Genomic DNA, 23,754 nt, shown 5'->3' with positions numbered 1-23,754 from the left:
CTGTCTTAGGTTCCTTTTGCAACAAATGTGGTTTGCCATGTGATTTTGGAGATATTGGTAAATTCCCAATGAGGAATGTTTGAGCCATTGAATACTCTCCGCATCCTTGGTCCTGTATCTTCAATTTTCCTTTGACAGCATCTAACAACTCGTTAGGATCCACATAATTATGTGAGTGGGCCTCTCTATTGACTGGGACTTGTTGCTGCGGGGAATCCTTTAGATTAGCACAAAATTGAAATGGATTACGATCTCCTGGAATTGTTATCTCAGTCCCATTGTAAGGATATTTTAAACACTGATGATAAGTAGATGGAACTTCTTTCATTGCGTGGATCCACGGATGACCAAGAATCATATTGTAAGGGAGATTGAGGTCTAGGACCTGTAGAAAAGTGTTTTCTATCACTGGACCTACTCTGATAGGCAATGAAATTACCCCTTTAGATGGGCGCTCAACATCATCATATGCTTTGATTTTTATTCTTCTGGAAGAATCAATGTCATTTTATGTATAACCAAGACCAATGACTACTCTCAAGGTACAAATGTTAAGACCTACTCTGCCATCTATCAAGACTCATCGGATCTTGCAATTATGGACAAAGTCTTCAAGATGTAAAGGATCATTATGAGGGAGCTTATCAGGGGAAATATCATTATCAGAAAAGGCAACGTGTTGGGAAACAACAAGATGTCCAATTCGGGCTTGAAACTGGTCAACATCAATGTCTGTCAGGATGGTGGACTCAGTTAAAGCTTTATCTAGGATTGTGCGATGCATAGGGGACATTTTCAACAATTCAAGAATTGATATTTGTGCAAGTGTCTTTCCTAGATGATCTAGGAGATTATACTGACTTGTAGGAGTTGAGTTGGGAGGGATTGCAGGAGCTCCTTTTAGGACTATTTTGGATCGATGAGTGGTGACTACGCAAGAAGGATCTTGTCCCTTTATTCTTATGGTGGAAACATACTCATTTGATGCTCGAAAATAATTGATGACATTTTTATAACCAGTATTTGCATAATTAAGATTCGTTGTTTGCATAGAGTTTGAAGAAGATGCTTTACCCTTGTCATGATCAAGCAAAAGAGTTTTGAAAATTGTATGATCAGTGTTAGAGGTCGCATTAGGTGGGTCTACCTCAATTACTCCTTGATCTAACAAGTCTTGAATCATATGTTTCAATTGAAAATACGATGCAGTTTTATGTCCTTTTGACCGATGGTATTCACAATATGCATTATCATTCCACCAATGCGGCTTTACCAATGGTTCTTCCTTGACATCTGGTAACTTGATAAAATTTGCTTTTATTAATTGTTTCATTACTGACTCAATAGGCTCTCCCAATGGCATAAACTGTCGAGGAGGCCCATCCCTGGATCTGAAAGGTTTTCGTTGCTGGTTTTGTTGCTGACCTTGTTGTTGATTATATTGTTGGTATTGTAGATTTTGAGTAACATTGCTTGCTTGTGTCTGATTTTGTTGCATAGCCGACATATTAGGAGCACTCAATTTCTTTATCATGAATGTGGGTTGATTTGCATTCACTGCTCTTGCGTCGACAACTCCATCATTAGTGACATTCTTGTTTTTGTACCAAAATCTATTTTTGTCCCCTGAATTGTTTGTGTTATCACTGTCTTTGTTGAGCTTAATGAGTCCCTTAGCTACAAGAGCAGTTTCAATTTTCATCCCTTTCTTAATGAGCTTCTCAATGGTACTAGGACTTTTCAATTTGAGCTCATACATCATTTCTGGGACCAAATTTTGAATAAATGAGTTCACTTGTTGTTCTTCAGGTATATCTAGGGAAGAACTTCTATACAAGCTTTGCCATCTTTGTAAGAAAGTCACTAATGGTTCACCTTGCTTTTGCTTGGTGTTGTATAAATCTAACATGGTCACTTCACTGTTAATGTTGAATACGAAGTGGGATATAAACTTTTGAGCCAATTCTGGCCATGTCTTTATGTTCCCTAGCAAATGCAAATACTAATCCATGGCTTGTCCTGTGAGACTTCATGCGAATAAGCGCATCAAATATGTTTCCTCGTAGCTCAATTCAGTACATGCTACGAAAATTGCTCGAATATGGTCTTTTGGATTGCTGTTCCCTTTATATTTCTCAAAATTAGGTGCCTCAAAATTCTTAGGAAATGGAGGCATGTACGAGCTCTTGTCAAATGGATTAGGACATAAATCTTGATCTGTGTATAATTTCTTTGTCCCTTTGGTTTGCAATGCATCGACTTGTCATTGCAACTTCTCAAGCTGTTGTGCAATTGTGTCAGATAGCGAAGATTTTGGAAGTTCATCATTCACTCTTGCGTGTACTCTTTGTCGATACATCATGCTCTCCATTGGCTATTGATGCTCTAAAATTGCTGTCTTTGGTGTCTCTAGCATATAAAGTTCTTGATATAGCTCTTGTTGCTGTGGTTGTGCCATGCCTTGACATTGACCCTTTTGCTGTGCTTCTTGTGATGGAATCATCATTTGTAGCCTTGGTTGATATTGCGATTGAGGTTGTTGTTGATATCGCATGGACATCAGTTGTGGTTGTGATGTATGATAACTTGTTTTTCCTGGCACATATTGAGGCACATATTATTGTTGATGCTGATGAATCAAAATTTTCTGACTTTGTGCCAATTGTTGTTGTCCTGATGTAAATCCCATCATTTGCAAAAAACTTTGTTTGGGAGGTTTCTGTTGTTTCCCCTTTAAATGGGGTATGGCACTTGCATTGACTTGCTTTGTTGTTTGTCCAATCCATTGTGGTGGTTGCAAGTTTGAATTGACTTGTAATGGTGCAGAAGACACTGCAACTTGTTGTTGAATGCGATATTGTTGTTGTTGTGCATTGCTTGTTTGCGCATTCGATTGTGCCTTTTGTGCATTCCTCAATTGTTGCAACACTTGTTGTTGGTGCACACCACTATTTGTGGCTCTTTGTGTTGCCACTATCAAAGGATCTGTCACAATATTTTGCATACCAGGTACTTGAGTATTTGCCAAACATATTGAACTTGATGGGACATAGAAACTTTGTTGCATTGTAGAATTGTTTTGAACATTCGTAAGATCAGGCATTCCAATCATAAAGCTTTCTTGCATCTTAGATTTTGATCCACTTGTAATTATTTGAGGAATCATTTCTTGTTGAGGGACAACTGTCAACATTTGTGTGGCCATCATTTGATCTTGTGCTAAAGGTGTTGTATTAAATAATGGATTGTTTATTGTTTCGAATGTTGACTTTTGTGGAATAGTCACTATCAAATTTTTTGAAGCACGCTTACTCATCAAGGTGTGTTGAGGTTCTTGTTGCACATTTTCTTCATTTGGATGTGGAGAGAGACTTAACAGCTCACTGCCTTATTGTTTTTGCACATTAATTTGCTCATTTGAGGAGGTCACATTACTCATCATATCAAGATTTTTTTGTGGAAACATCTTAAAGACCTTGTTCAAGAATTTATCCATCTTTTTTGTCAACTTCGGATCTGTAAGGAACATATCAATATCATCGGAAGCATCGGAATCTGATGAAGAATCTAGTAAAACATTTGGATTTATTTCTTGTTGAATGCCTTGATCTGAACCAAATCCTTGTGAAAGAGTTTGCTCCTCATGTAATGTTTGAGTTTAAATTTCATGTTGCAGGTTCAGTTGATTCCAGTCAAAAGGTGCATTTTCCCTTGGCGTTGGTGGAACACTCCCATATCCCGGTTTCATGGGTACAAACACTGGCTCATATAATGGAGGTGGTCCAAGTTGAACCATTCCATATTGTGGTAATGATGTGTTTGACTAACCTTCAATTTGTAATGTTTGAGTAGGTTGAAACTGTGAGTTTGATACATTGTCAATGGGTTGATATGTTGGTTCGCCCATCTTCTTAGATTTTGACCTTGTTTCAATAGGCATGTCACTATGCAAATGCAATATCTTTGGGATTTTTTTGATTTTAAAAGGATGATGTATGATATGCAACTAAATGCAACCTAAATAGATGAAAATGTAATCTATGGGAAGAATGCAACCTATGTTTTTGTTGTTTTTCAAGATTTGGACAAACTTTTTGGAATGCAAACCTAAAGACTCAACCTTGGGAAGTTGAAATGAAGCCAAGACCTTAAAGGACAAAGGACCAAATGACAATAGGAAAAATTGACAATGTCTCACCTATATGCTTGGATACTAAGCTAGGTTTGACAAAAATGATATTAATGAAAGGAAAAATTTTAGACAAGGTCAAGACTCCTTAACAACAACTTAGGGTATCATCCAAGGTTTTGATTTTTCAAGTTTGACAAACCAAATTTTTGAGACTAAATGCAAGAAGGCAATGATTATGACAATGACTTAGGATATGACATGAAAATGATCTAAGGATATGATATGACAAGATGAAGCCAAGACAAGATGACAATACAATGATAAGGATATGAGAAGACCAATGACTTGGAATATGCAAAATGCAACCTAGGCAAGACCTAATTTTAGCATGACAAGGATAATGCACGAATGTCACCTAAATAGAAATCTAGCTTGGATATGACAATGAAATGCAAACTTAGGGAAATGATTTTGAACCTAAGTGCAAAATGAGGATGCTTGCAATGAAAAGGACTAAAATGAAGGGAGATGACAATATGCCCTAGGACCTAAGTTGGACTATGCAAAACCTAGCCTAAAGTGACATGAATTTTGAAACAAAGATATTCAATGTTTTGACAAGCCATGTTCAAATGTTGGACGAATACTTGGAAAAATTTGGACTTTTGTTTGAATTTTGTTTTGAACTGAAGGTTGTTGATTTTGAAAACCCAAGTTGATTATGAGCACTTTTGAAAGTTTGTTTTTGATTTAACTTTGGACAATCACGGAAGACAAAATGTTTGTTTGACTTTGACTCAAGATAATCAAGCACATTCACAATAAATCCTATGGCTAGCAAGGGCAATATCTGTTGAATCCTCTAACCACAAAATACAACACTCAGCCAGATAGCTAGACGCTTGGTAGCACTGGCTCCCCCTTATAGTGCACTCACTTCTCGGGCATACCAGGCTTCAAGTTCAAGGGGCATCACTTCCCAAGAACTTGCTATCTCTAACTAAGGAGTACATGAGAGGTGTCTTCGGCATGCACGTATCACAATGCCTGAGCCAACAGATAGAAGGATTTTGGCATCTAAAAACAAGAGATTCTAGTAAGGGCATCCGTTTAGGTGGGTATTGATCCGGTGAATAAATCATTGCAATACCATTCCAGCACCCGTTGTCTACAACTTTCATTGCATCCATAGTTATTTAGAGTGGTTTGGAAGAGCTTGGCTTTAGCCCGTCACCACTTTAGGTCGTTCCCTCTCACCAATGCCTGTGCAAAGTGCCAGGTAAATCAGGAGGCAGGCCCAACTCTAAGGGTTAAAACATGCAATTAAATTAAAAATAGACAAAGCATGCATGGTGTTCATTAACCTTTAAGAAATGAAATGTGCAACTACTTTAAAAATTGCAAGCAAGATGTTTTAATGAGAGTCTTTGACCATGTCCTGCATAAGATTCGTTAGTAGTTGCATTTTTAGTCTTCGTCACACGTAATGCCAAGATGCTACATAGAGAATTAGTACCAAAGAAAAAACCAGAATGCAAGAAACAGAATGAAAACAAACAAACTTGCAAGTAAAAACAGTTGATTTTACCTCTGTTTCTGGCCTTACACAAGTGCAAAATGACTCAACATAGGCACAAAACCCATCAACATAGGCGCATAACCCATCAACATAGGCGCAAAATCCATCTACATAGGCCCAGAACCCATCAACATAGGCACAGAATGCCTCAACACAGGCGCAAAAGTGTCCAGAAAGCTCTGAGTCACCCTGTTTCTTGAGTTTTTCACCTGCAAACAACTCAAAAAGCACTCAAAACATGGTTAAGGGGTTAGTTCATGTCAGGTTCACCAAAAATGTAGATCAAGAAATTGAAAATCATCAAAACAAATAGCAATTAGGATGACCACAAAACCTAAAGAAGCTATGAAAGCAATCCTAATCCAATCAATGAAGACATAAAGACAAGATATTCAAATTGAATGAAATTGAAGCAAACCGACACAGATATCTCCTTCATGTGGCTCTATTTTTCTTCTTTTACCTTCAAATTTGATGTGGATCTCACCTACAAGTGCAAAATGAATGTGGAAAGCAAGTTGTTGAAAGATGAAATTCGTAGCATAAGGTTACTCAAAAATGTGATTGATTTCTCCCTTGATTGAAGAAACTCATCCAATTTATAGACAAATTGGAGAGAGGACAAGATTAGCATGAAGAGATTTGAAAGGAAATTCAAATCAAGAATGGCAACATTATGAAAAATGTATGACAATTTCTATGCAAGGTGTATGACAAATTATGCACAAATTATGGCAAGTTGCTATGCAAGATGTATGACATATTATGACAAGATTGAAATGCCATTCCCATGAAACTAGGGGAAATATTAGAAAAATTAAGGAAAATAGGAGAAATAGAAATTAGAAATTAGGAGAAATTAGCAAATTATAAATTTGAGGAAAAAGATGAAATAGAAATTAGGTGAATTAATTAATAGGTTTTCATCCATTAATTAATTCATGAAAGAGACCTAGGACTAAATAAATAGATTTATTTAACCCACAAAGAAGAAGAAAAGGATTAAATGAACTAATCATAAAACCCTAGAAATAAGAGGACAAGGAATTAGGTCAAGACAACAAGAAATTAATGTAGGTTCGATCATGATTCTGATTGACAAAGGATCAATGTTGATAAATGACTGAGATTGGTTGACAAAAATTAATGACAAATTGACCAAGATTGTCAAGGAGATCAAATTGATAGGCGCCAATTGACAAGGAACAATGACTAATTGATCCAAATTGACATAATTGAAAAGGACAAGGATTGATGACGAATCGATTGCAAAATGATAAGATTGACAAGGATAGGGATCGATGACAAATCAATCACAAAATGACGAGATTGACAAGGACAAGGATCGATGACGAATCGATCGCAAAATGATGGGATTGACAAGTTGATAATCACAAATGATTACTAAAAGATGATTGAAAGATTGACAAGAGGAAAAAAACCCTAATTCTATCATCCATTAGGATTGACAATGTCCAAAATGATGATAGATGAGCATGCACCATGATGTGACATGATAAGATCGACCAAAATCATGACTGAAGATTGCTATCGACAAGACCTAATTCGAAAGCGATAAAAATGAGGAATGCAAAAGAAGGACTCGATGCTCGCAAATGATAAAGACCAAGTGCGCAACATAGAAGAAATGTTAATGCGACACAAGAACCCTAAAATAAGGCAATGTACAAATGTTAAAGTATGACTCCACAAGCGTTGACCATTTTTAGACGTCTACAATATCCTTAAAATTATTGCGGGGCACCGATTTATTCTTCCTAGATTCAAAACTCCTATATGACCATATCCATTGCACTGATAACCGACAAAATTCATATCCTAGAGTGCATTAAATGGATTTCTACTTTCATAACTCATAGAGGTCTTATTGGTTAATCTACAGTCAGCTATTCTATACCCAGATCTGTTACACTGGTAACAGTAACCATGAAGTTTGAAACATACCGGTTATGTTACCTTGGTCCTGCAAAGGATTGCCTCATTGGGGGTATTCTCTTCATGTCGTTGACTCTATTGAATGCTTCATGGTCAACCATTGCATTTCTCCTTGGATCTGCATGTCGATACAAAGAGTGTGGCCTCTGGTTCATTGCTTGTGTATACTAGTTTGTGTGGCAATTTCTAATAGCATCTGCATATATCTTTTTATCAGTATCCTTGCCTATAGTGAATGTCTTCTTTTCTTCATCTTCATTTGAAGAGGTGAACTTTATTTCTTTACCGGATGTGTCTTTTCTATTTGAACTTTGACCTTCTTCAAAGCCTAATCCATCGGTATATTTGGATTGCTTCTATTTGCTCAACATCTTGTCTAAGGCTTCGATGTTGCCTTCATATTTGCTCCTTACTTTTATTTTTTCCTTATTTTCTTCAAGCTCCTTACTAGGCATCACTATTTCTGCTTCCAGATCTTGATGCTCCTCTTTCTTCTTCATCAGATCAGAGGATGTAATTTCACATATTCTCTTTGTTTCTTCTAGGTGTAGTTTCAAGTCAGATATGACTTGACTGGATGCATCGAGGGATTGCTTTAAGAGACCATGTTCATCAACTGCAGCATGATTGACCTTCTTTATTTCTCTTCTTGTTTTACTCAGTTCCTCAAGAGCACTTATAAGCTCTCCTTCCAAATCCACTTCAGCCTCAATATCCTCCTCTTCCTCTTCTTCACCAACTAGTTCATTAAGTGCCATAAAGAGATTAAATTTTCTACCACTCTCATGGTAGTCATCTTCTGATGCACTTTCTTCATCTATGACATCATCTTCAATAGTATATAGGTTGTTATTCTTATGGTAGTCTCTCCTTCCTTGTTGGTAGACATTTCTTTCTTTATCTTCTCCAGCAGATCTGCTAAACCCTCTTGACTCATCTCCACCAGTTTCATTATAAGGACATTTTGCAGCAAAGTGTCCAACTTTACCAAAATTGAAACATTTGAGTGGTATCTTTCCTTTCTACTTGTTGGATCCTCTTTTGATTTTTCAGACAAAGTTTGCTACCTCTGCATCAGAGTATTCACTGGATCCTTTATGGGAAGCTACGTCTTTACCCTTCTAGGTGGTGTTGAACACTGCCTCTTTCTTTAAGGAAGCATCACTGATCATTCTCATCTCATAGGCTATTACTGAGCCAAATAGGTCATCCATTGTAAAGATCTTTAGATCCTTGGCTTCTTCTATGGAAGACACCTTTGTATCATACTTATGTGTAAGAGACCTAAGTACCTTCTTGATAGGGATCTCATCTGCAATATCTTCTCCAAGTCCTTTGATGGTATTCATAGTTTCATCAAATTTGTGAAGGTAGTCTGCAATCTTTTCATCATCCTTTATCTTGATTCCTTCAAGTTTCCCCCTTAGTGCTTGTAGCTTGGCCTCTTTGAATTTTGCATCTCCTTCAAATAACCTTTGCATTTTATCCCAGGACTCCTTGGCAGATGCACAGTGCATGACCTTGACAAACGCATTATCAGACTGCTGGGTCTCAAATCAACAGATTGGATAGGTTCTAAGGAAATGCCAACTCCTATGATCAAACCCTCCAATTGACTTGGCCAACTTATAGAGTGAACCTATTTGGTTACTAACTCTCTCACTTTAGGCTCTGCAGGACCTAGGCGGGTATACCTACTCACTAGTTGTTCCTTCAACTAATGCTTTCTATAGAAGATTTAGTGTCTTAATCTGATATCTCCTAGTCTTAGAATGGCATAAGTTTCTTAAACAGATTGATTTCAGATGTGTGTATTGATCTATGTATCTTGTAAAAGTATATATGTTACACTTTGGCTAAATTACTTACTATACCTACTCTACTAATCCTAATGCTTAAAAGTAAAGGGTAATTGGTATGGTTAAAGGGTTTGTTTACAAATGACCAGTGCCTTTCCTCTTATTTGGGCTACAGAGTCTTATATTTCTTCAGGACTTATTGTGTAAACTTATGAGACAATTTTAAAGCCACCCCTTTTGGTAAGTCTGTTAGTTACTATTTCTTATGAGCTCTATTTTGATGTTTATATTGTAAACCGCTTGAATGAGTTTAACCCTAACTTTAAGAGACCATCCAAGGAAGAATTACAATGAACAATTACAATTCACAAGTAAATCTTTTTTGATCCAAATCTACAATATGAAACACAAAATTTCACTGGAAGAACACAAATAACCTTATCTCCTTTAGATAATATCACAAGCAACTACCTTCTGGAAATATGTTAACTCTCAATACATATGAGAAAGAAAATGCAACCAGTTATTTTTTATAAAAAGTTTTAAGTACAAAATTGCCTCCACCTCTTGTATCTCTATTCTCTCTTTTTTCTTCTCTCTTTACATTTTACATCACACATATATATGTGTTTGAATGGTTTTCATACCCCTTTGGGTGAAAAGACACCCCCCTTTTAAATAAAAATAATTCCAAATCCCGAAATTGCCTTAGTTTATGTAATTAATTGTCACTTTACAAGTTGTTTAGGCATATTAGATGTATTTTAAGGCTATTTTATGGGTATATAATGGATAAATGGTCTTTAAATGATGTAAATACCCCCTTTGGTGCTTCACACTCCATTTTTTATGCCCATTATTGTGTTTATGTTATGGTTTCGTATTGTGCAACAAATATAAAATATATTAGTTGTACCTATTCAATATATATATATATATATATATATATATATATATATATATATATATATATATATATATATATATATATATATATATATATATATGTATGTATATATATATTTAGAATTTTTCTTGGTCCTTGTCTTGGAATTTGGAATTCTAAAAATTGCAAATTTTAGGGTTCCAACAATGGCTCTGTCTGGGGATGGATGCCCCTTGTGGGCATAGCAAGAATTTAGATCTCTAGTAGAGAAGACCATGTGCCTAATTCATTGACCTATTTTGGTGGCCTCAAGCCCAAAAACTGAACACCAATTCTTTCCTCTATCAAACATTTGATTCTCATCATGAAGTAGTATAAAAACTTTGAAATTAGTGATATCACCTGATTGGCAATTCCTGTCATAAGATGCATTATCCATCCTTATTTTATAAGGATTCTTTATTTCACCTTGATTACCATTATCCCCTATTCCATAGGAGATGATATTTATACTTTTACAAAAGTTTGCTTCTTGTGGCATCCGCATATTCTTCATCTCTATTTTATTGGAATGCTGCATATTATCTAACTAGTACTTCTTTTCACCTTTTATTTTATCTCTATGTGATGTACCTTCCGTTTGTAACTCTCTTATTTTTGTGGTCCTTTTATCACGTGACTTAGTCATATTATTACCCATGTTGTCTTCACACATGTTTGTATTGTCCATACTGTCTGAAATTTTTTCTTCTTCATCATATAAAGGATTTGAGAATACATGAAAATCCTTTTCACACATACCATGGCAGTAGGGAATATGATTTTCCTCTATCACTTCATCACATAAGGGGTTTGAAAATATTTGAAAGCCATTTTCAAATTCGCATACATCCTCTTTATCAATTGTATCATCAAGGTACTCAGGTATGGATTCACTCTCCTCATGACTGGTACAATATTCTTCATCAATGTTAGCAACAATTTCTTCAGGTTCTGACTTGTACTCACAAACATCATCAATTGCTTCTTCATCAGATGGGACTTCCAAAGGGATAACTGATTCTTCTATATAATCATCTTCATTTGCATCTCTTATGTTGATGTTACTCATCTCATGCAAATCATGTATTTTTTTATTCAATTCTTCAAGAATTGAACATGCTGATTCCAAACTATCAAACCCACATTCTCTCACGATCAATTCCTCCAGTATAGCTGAATTAAGTTGTGTATTATCAAGCATTTGGAAATAAGTCACCATTATTCTGCCAATCAATTTTTCTATAGATTCACCTTCCTTTCTTCTTATGTTGTAGATTGCATTACCGCAATCATAATCCGATTGAATCTGATTTTGGTATGGATAACCAATTGAAGGGCTAGTGACTGAAGTGTTGTCCTCGATTACACCGTAGAATTCTTCCATGAACCACCACTCAAGTTCTTCCCATGATGAGATACTTTGTGGGGGTAACAAGCTGAATGACTGCTCTGCAACATCCTCCAATGTTAGCACAAACCATTTCATGATCATTTCTTCTAAGTAGATTCTGAAGGTCTCAATAAACCAATAAAATGATTTTAGATGCCCAATTGGTGATTCCCTTTCATCTCCATGGAACCTCGGCATACAGATCTTCAACTCACAGGGAAATGCATATGGATACTCAAGGATGTTACCGAAATCTAATGGCTTAAATCTTCCTGGAATATTCCTGTCTCTTTGTGGCTGTGGTTGCCACTGTGCATATTTTTCTGAAGATGCTTCTCCATAAAAATATGGATATTGAAACATACTGAATGCTACTGATCTTTTTAATTTAATTTTCCTTTTTACGGAGTTGCCACCTCTTTCCTAGAGGACATAAGTTATTTATTTCTTCTGAGTTCTCTCCCACAGCAGAGTCTTAATAATTCTTCCCCAGCAGAGTCGCCAATCTATTGGGTCTCAAATCAACATATTGGATAGGTTCTAAGGAAATGCCAACTCCTATGATCAAACCCTTCAATTGACTTGGCCAACTTATAGAGTGAACCTATTTGGTTACTAACTCTCTCACTTTAGGCTCTGCAGGACCTAGGCGGGTATACCTACTCACTAGTTGTTCCTTCAGCTAATGCTTTTTTTAGCAGATTTAGTGTCTTAATCTGATATCTCCTAGTCTCAGAATGGCATAAGTTTCTTAAACAGATTGATTTCAGATGTGTGTATTGATCTATGTATCTTGTAAAAGTATATATGGTACACTTTGGCTAAATTACTTACTATACCTACTCTACTAATCCTAGTGCTTAAAAGTAAAGGGTAATTGGTATGGTTAAAGGGTTTGTTTACAAATGACCAGTGCCTTTCCTCTTATTTGGGCTACAGAGTCTTATATTTCTTCAGGACATATTGTGTAAACTTATGAGACAATTTTTAAACCCACCCCTTTTGGTAAGTCTGTCAGTTACTGTTTCTTATGAGCTCTATTTTGATGTTTATATTGTAAACCGCTTGAATGAGTTTAACCCTAACTTTAAGAGACCATGCAAGGAAGAATTACAACGAACAATTACAATTCACAAGTAAATCTTTTTTGATCCAAATCTACAATATGAAACACAAAATTTCACTGGAAGAACACAAATAACCTTATCTCCTTTAGATAATATCACAAGCAACTACCTTCTAGAAATATGTTAACTCTCAACACATATGAGAAAGAAAATGCAACCAGTTATTTTTTATAAAAAGTTTAAAAGTACAAAATTGCCTCCACCTATTGTATCTCTATTCTCTCTTTTTTCTTCTCTCTTTACATTTTACATCACACATATATATGTGTTTGAATGGTTTTCATACCCCTTTGGGTGAAAAGACACCCCCCTTTTAAATAAAAATAATTCCAAATCCCGAAATTGCCTTAGTTTATGTAATTAATTGTCACTTTACAAGTTGTTTAGGCATATTAGAAGTATTTTAAGGCTATTTTATGGGTATATAATGGATAAATGGTCTTTAAATGATGTAAATACCCCCTTTGGTGCTTCACACTCCATTTTTTATGCCCATTATCGTGTTTATGTTATGGTTTCGTATTGTGCAACAAATATAAAATATATTACTTGTACCTATTCAATATATATATATATATATATGTATGTATATATATATTTAGAATTTTTCTTGGTCCTTGTCTTGGAATTTGGAATTCTAAAAATTGCAAATTTTAGGGTTCCAACACAGACAACCCACTCAAGATAGCATGTTTGGCCTTTGCATTATTCTCATACTCCTTCTTGGCATCAGGATTAGTGGGAGGAACACTAGGGACAAAATACCCACTCTTGAAAGACATCCACACATCAAAACCAAGGGAGGAAATATAGGTCTCCATTCTTTTGCTCCAAAAGGCATAGTTGGATCCATCAAACATGGGGGCTTTTGAGGAAGAAAACTCATTTCTTGCCATTGTGTTCTAAGTCCAAAATCTACCCAAGGTTTATAAATTACTAGGAACCTAAGCTCTGATACCAATTGTTGAACACAAAGTACCACTGAGAGGGGGGTGAATCAATGGTTCCTAAACTATTTTCTCTTTAAAGGAAACTTTAGTATACCAGTTCTTATCTTAAGCACTAAACAATCAAACCAGTAAAGAAAATGAGGAGATCAAAGAAGATAATCACACAGATGCAACTCACAACACTAGTTATATGAGGAAAACCCAATATGGGAAAAACATTGGTGAGAAATGTTGTTGGAGACTACTTCTCCAATCCAGCCTCACAAGTAAAACATTGTATTACAAGGATTTAGGGCACCAACCCAAGGAGAACCAACCCTTGCACCAAGCTCCAACTTGGTGATGTATATTGAAAAATATTTAGATACAATTATGGCTTCTTGTTGCAAATGAATTCTGCAACTCTTTGGTCAAATAGATATCTATCGGTTAATAGTCTTCTTTTCTTTACGAGATCTCACACTACCGATTATGAGATCACTCTCTTTGATTAATCTTGGCCTCTCTTCTCTCTCTCTCTCTCTCTATCTCTCTCTCTCTCTCACACACACACACACACAGACAGTCTCACAACTCATTGTGTCACAGTTGGATTCCGCCTTGCTCTACCACACCTCACTGGTTTGCTCAAATGTTGGACCTACTACAGTTATACCGGTACTCAATCACTACTAGCTAAAACCTCTCACCAGTTTTCTTATTGACTCACTCTGCAAATTTCTTAGAATAAATTCTAAGAATGATAATTCTTCTCTTCACTCAATCTCTCTTCACTCTTCTTCTTCTTCTCCTCAAGCATCAATCTTTTCTATTTTGAGCTCATGTATTTATAATCATGGATTCCCACCACAAATACATTCAAACACTATCGTATTAGGTTTTCTTTTTCCAACTCAATCCGAATCCCCTTTGATTTGATCTACTTTTTTAGGGATATGATTCTTATGACAACATTCAATCACCAGCAGAACTTCACATTCCAATGTGCGTTTTCTAAATCTTGAGATCTACACCATGCTTTTTTTCTTTTCTTTGTCACTCACCATTAATGACTTTGTTTTTTCCTTCACCAAATAGGTATGAAGATCGAATCTTCTTATAGGATCAGTGTAGTTGTATTTCCATCTTACCTTCCTCGATCCTCAATCTTCTGGCATCCTCATAAAAGTTGACCTACCTGCAGATTTTTTACATCGATGCAGACTCCACTGACCTATGCAATACCTCCACCTGACATCCAACTGTCATGCTTGTCGACATCCACCTTTGCTTGGATTCCTATGTGTTAGGTCCCGTAGACAACTAAGAGTGGGGGGGGTGAATCAATTGTTGAGTAAATTCAAACCAAAATTAACTTAAACAAAACTTAATGCACAATACCGGTAAACTAAACTTTATGCCAGTAGACAGTGTATCAGTTAATTGCAGTACTGGTAAAGATTAATACATGAAACAGAAAGACAATAACATCCACAACACATAACACCAATATTTGTACGTGGAAACCCTGTAAGGGGAAAAACCATGTTGGGAAACCTTACCCACAATCAGATGATACTACTGCAAATAGTATGTGTGTACAATAAGGGGTCTGCACATGTAGAAAGGCCAAGCGCCTAGAGCTCATTGCTCAATCACAAAATGAGAGTCGCACTGACTACAATTGGATGATTAAATCCAATGATAATGTACTGCACAAAATAGCATCTCCATATGCTGGGTTCAGTACCGGTTTAGCTCTGATATGCCTTCTTCAAACCTTCCTTCAATCTTGAATGATGTCTGTGTGTATAGCTCTTCTTATATTCGCATATACCTTATTACAACCCTTATCCTCTCCTTATCTCAATCTCACAAATGAGTTCTTACATTTATAACATAACCTAAGACCAATTGAATAGGTGGGCTCACTAAAAGATATTGCAATAAAATCAATTACAAATGAAACAATATCTGATGCATGATGTCGACTCAATGTATTTACAATAGTAACAAATTATCTCCATGACATGTCGTGCTGATCTGGAATAGATATGCCTACCAGTGTATATCCTGGACCTATTTGCCAATAACAACAAATATGCAAACTTGAATATACCAATGAACAAATCACCAAGACAAGGTGTCCAAACAATGTCTTTGACATAACCAAGTATTCTCCAAGTGATTCCAAGTGCCGGTGAACAATATAATCTATCGGTGAACCAAATACTAGTGACTGTGCATAAGTCACTTTGCTTGCCGGTGAACATAACCAATTGTCCAAGTGTTGATAAGTTGACAAGTATGATAAGTGTTGACATCAATGACAAAACCATATCAATATATCCAAAATACCAACAATCTCCCCCTTTGGCATTGATGGCAACACAAGATGGAAAAACCATCAAAGTGCCAAAACAGAAATGCCAAAACCCAAAAACCAACAATCTCCCAAAGAGATTATAAATAGAAATTAAAATACAGATACAGAGAGTAATCAATCTCTCCCCCAAGGGATAATATGATTTCCATCTATTTTTCCATATCAATGTCTCCCCCTTTGACATCACATGCCAAAGCAATTTCAAATACAAAATACCAACCCATTACAAAATACCAACTACTCCCCCTGAGAAGTAGCTCTCCTCATCAAAGTCAGGACAAAAAGATTTCTCTATTAATTTTGTCGGTTGATGACAAACATCAACTGTCTAAGTCTCTACTGGTGAGGATATAACCCCAAGCTGATCTCTGAGATATTCAAAAGTTTCCTTAGGCAAAGGCTTAGTAAAAATATCTGCAATCTGCTCTTTAGTATTCACATAAACCAATTTCACTTCTTTTGCTTCAACATTCTCTTTTAGAAAATTGAATTTGATAGAAACATGTTTAGTTTTAGAATGTAGTACTGAATTCTTAGATATATCAATTTTTGTTGTATTGTCACAGTAAATAGTTATAGGTTCCTTGCATTTTACCTTTATATCCTTCAACATTTGTTTAAGCCATAATACATATGTGCAATTAGTTTTTGCTGCAACATATTCTGATTCTGTTGTTGATAAAGATGTGGAACTTTGTTTCTTACTCAACCAAGAAATTAATCTGCTACCAAGAAAAAATGCTCCACTGGTTGTGCTTTTTCTGTCATCTACATCTCCTGCCCAATTTGCATGCGTATACACATAATTCAAATTTTTCGTCTCTAGGATACCATAAGCCAAGATTTGTAGTTCCTTGTAAGTAGCGGAAAATCCTTTTTACTACTGATTCATGATTTTCTTTAGGATTACTCTGAAATCTTGAAACAGTACATACTGCATTCATAATATTAGGTCTTGTTTGTGTCAAATATAGTAAATCTCCTATCATAGACTTGTATCTAGTCAGATTAACAGGGGTTGATTCATCCCTTAGTGATAATTTATCATTTGTGGTCATAGGTGTACTTACCGGTTTAGAGTTTTCCATACCAAATTTCTTTAGTAACTCCTTCAAGTACTTAGATTGACTCAAGAATATATCTTTTATCAGTCTTTGAAATCTACAATCCTAAAAAGAATTTTATTTCTCCAATCATAGACATTTCAAATTCTTGTTGCATTTCCTTAGAAAAGTCTTCACATAATCCATCTTCTCCTCCAAAGATTGTATCATCAACAAAAACTTCTATAACCAAGTTGTCATCATTATTCACTTTGTAGTATAAGTTGTTGTCAGCATTACCTTTAGAAAAACCAATCTTCAAAAGATACTTATCCAATCTAGCATACCAAGCTCTTGGAGCTTGCTTCAACCCATACAAAGATTTCCTTAACCTGCAAACCATATCTTTGTTATTTGTCAAACAAAATACATCAGGTTGTTCAATATAAACTTCTTCTTCAAGATCTCCATTCAGAAATGCACATTTAATATCCATCTGATATACTTTATAGTTCTTGTGTGCTACAAAAGCTAAGAATAACCTTATTGCCTCAATTCTAGCTACCGGTGCAAAGGTTTCATTATAGTCATTTCCTTCTTTTTGTGAATATCCCTTACACACTAGTCTTGCTTTATTTCTGATTACTTTATCGTCTTCATTAAGTTTGTTTCTGAATACCCATTTTGTTCCAATTACATTTTTGTCTTTAGGCCGGGGAACTAATATCCATGTGTTATTCTTTTCAATTTGTTCCAATTCTTCTTCCATAGCTTTAATCCAGTGTTTATCTTCACATGCCTCATTAACTGATGCTGGTTCAATTTGAGAAATAAGACATACCTCTTCATTTGCCAGTCTTTCTGTTGTCATAACTCCTTGATACTTGTTCCCAATTATCTAATCTTCAAAGTGGTTCAATCTTACATATTGGGGTGTCTTTGCTTGTTGATGTTCCTTAGTTACTGTGGAATTTTTCAGATGATTCCGGTGTAACTTCATTCTGTACCGGTGTATTCATTGTAAGTTCATTTGATAGTATCTTTGTTGCTGGTTCAGAGTCTAAATATCTTGAATTTCCTCTAAACTATTCATCAATCTTCACATTTGTGCTTTCAACAATTTTCTGTAATCTCTTGTTAAAACATCTATATGCCTTGCTCTTAGATGAATAACCAAGAAATATTCCTTCATCACTTCTAGGATCAAATTTACCAATATACTCATCTCTTCTAATATAGCATTTACTTCCAAATATTCTAAAATATTTAAGAGTAGGAGTAATACCAAACCATAATTCATGAGGGGTCTTACCGGTTTCACCTTTGATGTGAACTTTGTTGAATGTGTAAACTGCTGTACTAACTGCCTCTCTCCAATATACATGAGGTAGATTTTCTTCTGATAACATACTTCTAGTTGCATCCAAGATGGTTTTATTTTTCATTTCTACAACTCGATTCTTCTGGGGTGTTCAGGGTGCTGATAACTGTCTTCTGATCCCATTCACTTCACAGAATGTATTAAATTCCTTAGATGTGAATTCACCTCCTTGATCTGATCTCAGACATTTTATTTTCTTACCGGTTTCATTCTCTACCATCACCTTGAATAGCTTGAATTTCCCAAGTGCTTCTGATTTCTCCCTGAGAAAAGTAACCCAACATATTCTAGAATAGTCATCAATGATTAGCATAAAATATCTATCTCCTTGTAAGCTTCTAGTTCTAGTTGGACCACATAAATCAGTATGAATTAAGTCAAGAGCATTATTGGAGTTTTTTGGAATACTCTTGAAAGATGTTCTAACTTGCTTTCCAAATTGTCATTCCTTACATAGCGGATTGTGAGGTTTAACAATTTTAGGTAAATCTCTTACTACTTTAGTTGTACTAATTTTCACAATGCAATCAAAATTTACATGACAAAGTCTCTTATGCCATAACCAACTTTCATCAATATGTGCAATCAAGCATGTCTTTTCACTATTGTTCAAATGAAAGATATTACCTCTAGTCTGATTATCGGTTGCAATTTCCAAACCAGTTCTGTTCATGATTTTACATTTTCCATTCTTGAATTGTAATTGAAATCCTTTTTCAACTAACTAACCAAAACTCAAAATATTATGCTTTAAACCTTCAACATAGTAAACATTATCAGTATTGTGCTTACCATCCAGAGATATAGTGCCTTTTTGTTTTGATCAAACAAGCTTTGTTATCTCCAAATCTCACTAGACCTCCATTGTATTCTTGAAAGGTTAAGAATTTACTTTTATCACCAGTCATATGATGTGAACATCTTGAATCAATGATCCATTCATCCTTATCTTCAATTCTAGCTGCTAGGGCCTTCTCTACCGGTTGAATAGTAGGTGCCAGATGATCTTCTATTATAGCAAAAAAACCCATCCACTGTCTGCCGGATCCTCATCAGAATCATCAGTGACTCCTTCATCAGCAAGGTAACAAGATTTGTCTCTATTCTTCTTGAGTTTGTATCTCTGATATTCAGGGTTAGGCTTGTATGTTCTTCTAGCTTCTTCTTTCAACCTTGCATCCCTATCAGGACACCTAGATGCCATATGACCAATCTTATTGCAGTTAAAACATTTAAAGGGTTCTTTACCTTCATACTTACTTCCAATAGGACGTTTAGGCATTTTCCTTGCAAATAGTGCTTCAAGTTCTTGAAGTTCTTCATTTTCTTTCCTGATTTCTTCAATTTATCTTGCATAAAAGTTTTTCCAATCAGGTTTGTCAAATGATGATGATGTAGATGATGTTGATGCTTTGAAGGCTAAATTTGTCTTTATAGTAGCAATAGGACCAAATTCCTCAATTTCAAAAGCTGAAAGTTTTCCAACCAAAGTATCTCTAGTTACTGATGTATTAGGCATTATTCTCAATTCATTTATAGTAGTTACTTTCATTTTATATGCGGGTGGTAATGCTCTTAAGACTTTTGAAACAATTTCATATTCACTTAAGGTTCCTCCACAACATTGTATAACCAAAACAATTTCATTTACTCTTTCCATAAAAGAAGAAATTCTTTCATCCTCTTCCATTTTCAGATTTTCATACCTGACCCGGAAGGATTCAAGTTTTACAATTTTGATTGTGGTATTACCTTCATTCAATGTTTCCAATCTGTCCCAAATAGCTTTAGCAGTAGACCTATCTTATAAACCCATGATTTGCGGATCTGGCAATGTGCTCAAAAGTGCTTCTCTTGCTTTGCAATCATTTTCCTCATCTTTACCTAAGGTTGGTGGATTAGGCTGACCGAGAGTAACAACAGTGTAACCATTCTTTGTAACTTCCCAGATGTCCTTTCCAATGTAATTCAAGTGAGTCTCCATCCTGATCTTCGATATACCATAGTTTGTTCCATCAAGTTTAGGATTGTCCTTCCTGAAATAGTTTGAAGACATTGGATCTCCTCAAGCTGTTAAACTTCTGCAAAAAGAGGACTAGGCTTTGATACCAATTGTTAGGTCTTAGAGACAACTGAGAGGGGGGGGGAGTGAATCAGTTGTCCAGTAAATTCAAACCAAAATTAACTTAACCAAAACTTAATGCCGATAGACAGTGTATCAGTTAATTGCAGTACCGGTAAAGATTAATGCATGAAACAGAAAGACAATAACATCCACAACACATAACACCAATATTTGTATGTGGAAACCCTGTAAGGGGAAAAACCATGGTGGGAAAACTTACCCACAATCAGATGATACTACTATAGATAGTATGTGTGTACAATAAGGGGTCTGCACATGCAGAAAGGCCAAGCGTCTAGAGCTCACTGCTAAATCACAAAATGAGAGTCACACTAACTATAATTGGATGATTAAATCCAATGATAATGTACTGCACAAAATAGTATCTCCATATGTTGGATTTAGTATTGGTTTAGCTCTGATATGCCTTCTTCAAACCTTCCTTCAATCTTGAATGATGTCTGCGTGTATAGCTCTGCTTATATTCGCATATACCTTATTACAACCCTTATCCTCTCCTTATCTCAATCTCACAAATGAGATCTTACATTTATACCATAACCTAAGACCAATTGAATAGGTCGGCTCACTAAAAGATATTGCAATAAAATCAATTACAAATGAAATAATATTCGATGCATGATGTTAGCTCAATGCATTTACAATAGTAACAAATTATCTCCATGATGTGTCGTGCTGATCTGGAATAGATATGCCCACCAATGTATATCCTGGACCTATTTGCCGATAACAACAATTATGCAAACTTGAATATACCAATGAACAAATCACCAAGACAAGGTGTCCAAATGATGTATTCAACATAACCAAGTATTCTCCAAGTGATTCCAAGTGCCGGTGAACAATACAATCTGTCGGTGAACCAAATACCGGTGACTGTGCATAAGTCACTTTGCTTGCCTGTGAACATAACCAATTCTCCAAGTGCTGATAAGTTGACAAGTATGATAAGTGTTGACATCAATGACAAAACCATATCAATATATCCAAAATACCAACACTATGTCGGTTTGACATACTTTGTTGACCAAGTTTGATTACCGGTTTAGTTTACATTACCGGTATGACAATCAACCTTCCCGTATGTTGTGTTTACCGATTGTTGTGCCTTCATAACAGCCAAACAACCTACATCTCGGTTTATGCCTAATTGGTAAGCCCTCTTTTACCAGTAGATGACCCAAGTCATGTATACCGGTAGCCTTCCTTATGTCTTCTCACTCTCATATGTATTGCCATCATACCATTCATCACTTCTTACTTACCGGTGACCTTTCCAGACCATTTGACATTAATTACAACTAAATGCCAAATTGCCAACAATGGTATCTCTTCCAATTTAAGTCATAGTTTCGTGTTAAAGAATCTTCTCAACAAAAGCATATAATTACATCCCCAGTATCTTGTTCAACTATCTTCTCAATGAAAGCATATAATTACATCCCCAAAGATTAATTAGATCAATCCCTAACAATTATGGTTTATTCTTTTATAGAAGAAAGAATTGTTCTCACTTATGTGTTGAGGAAATGTGTGCAACTAAGATTACACTTGTAGTAAGTTACAAAGTAATTGTAAGAGTAGAATATCAAAAGTATTGAATGCATTCTTTAAAGCCTTGTGAGGGAAATTAGGTTGTAAGATTGCAAAGAGATGGTTGATAGAGAAGGAAAGAACTTTATGTTTGTGAAGCCTATTGCCATATTAAGTTGTTGTTCGAAAATCCATGTTACATCTTTTCCTATTCTTTGGTTTTCCAAACTTTTTCAATTTAAATTTTGATCTCTTCATTGGTAGCCTCAATATAATTTAATTCTATACAAAAGTTTATTGTTTTCTTAAATCAATCATATAATTACATACATAAAATAAAAAAAGTAATGTGAATAAAGAGATTGAGAAAAGGAGAGTCTATAGACCAGAATCCAGTCGGAGTTTTGTTGGTGTACGTTTTATCACATTAGAATAAAATGTCAAGGAAACTCTACCCTCTCTTGAACAAAATTACTACATGTGCCAAGATTTCAAAGAAAGACCACATGGCGACTCCAAGGTTTCTTGTGCGAATAGGCAATTTTATGTGGGATAGCTTCTTTGGTTATGTATGATAAAATACAAGGGGGACTTACACTTGGCTTGTTCAATTCACAATGGAGGTCTAGATAATGAAGCTCTATGAATTGGGTCTTGGATCATGGACTTGAAAAAAATTGAAAAGGAGATAAGGGTTTAGAAGTTCTAATCTACTCCTAATAATTCAAGAGATGGTATTGATTTGGCAAAACCAATAACCACACTTTGCTTCGCCATGCTGGGATAACTATACAAAGTGGGTGCAATATTCAATGGGGCATGTTTATCATTTTGACATTATGAATAACTACCATCAAATCGAACAATACTCATCTAGACATAAGTTAAGCATCCATAAAGTAAGCTCAAACTAACATTACACAATGAACAAAAATTATTTGTTCATCAAAAGTATGAGCAGAAGATTCACCATTAATCAATAGTTATCAAATCTTGCATTCATCTAACATACATGAAATAAAATCTAAATAATGATGAGGGATAAGAACCATGTAAAATCCAAAATAAGAGAAGTAATCACCATCAATTTGAACAATGCATTACTTATTACTTTGGTAGTCATAAACAATAATTTACTTATCTCAACATGTTTTGCAACATGCTCTCATCTTTTACAAATGAGGGGTGAACTCAATTTATAGGCTCTTCAATTACAATTCAATGGCCATGATTGATTTCGAATCAACGACCGAGATTGCAAAATAAAACCCTAATTTGGGTTTGTTACAACTAACCATCTCTCGACCAATGATAAAATTACATTTGGGGACATGTGTCATTATTGATAATTATAAACCAATAACAAAATAGAAAAGTTCATGAGAGAAAATTATGTCCCATTTTATACCATAGTTTATGCCTTTT

Source organism: Cryptomeria japonica, chromosome 5 (assembly GCF_030272615.1).
Source record: "Cryptomeria japonica chromosome 5, Sugi_1.0, whole genome shotgun sequence".
Classification (NCBI taxonomy): domain Eukaryota; kingdom Viridiplantae; phylum Streptophyta; class Pinopsida; order Cupressales; family Cupressaceae; genus Cryptomeria; species Cryptomeria japonica.
The sequence above is the reverse complement of the archived record's forward strand: the minus strand, read 5'-3'. Positions refer to the sequence as shown.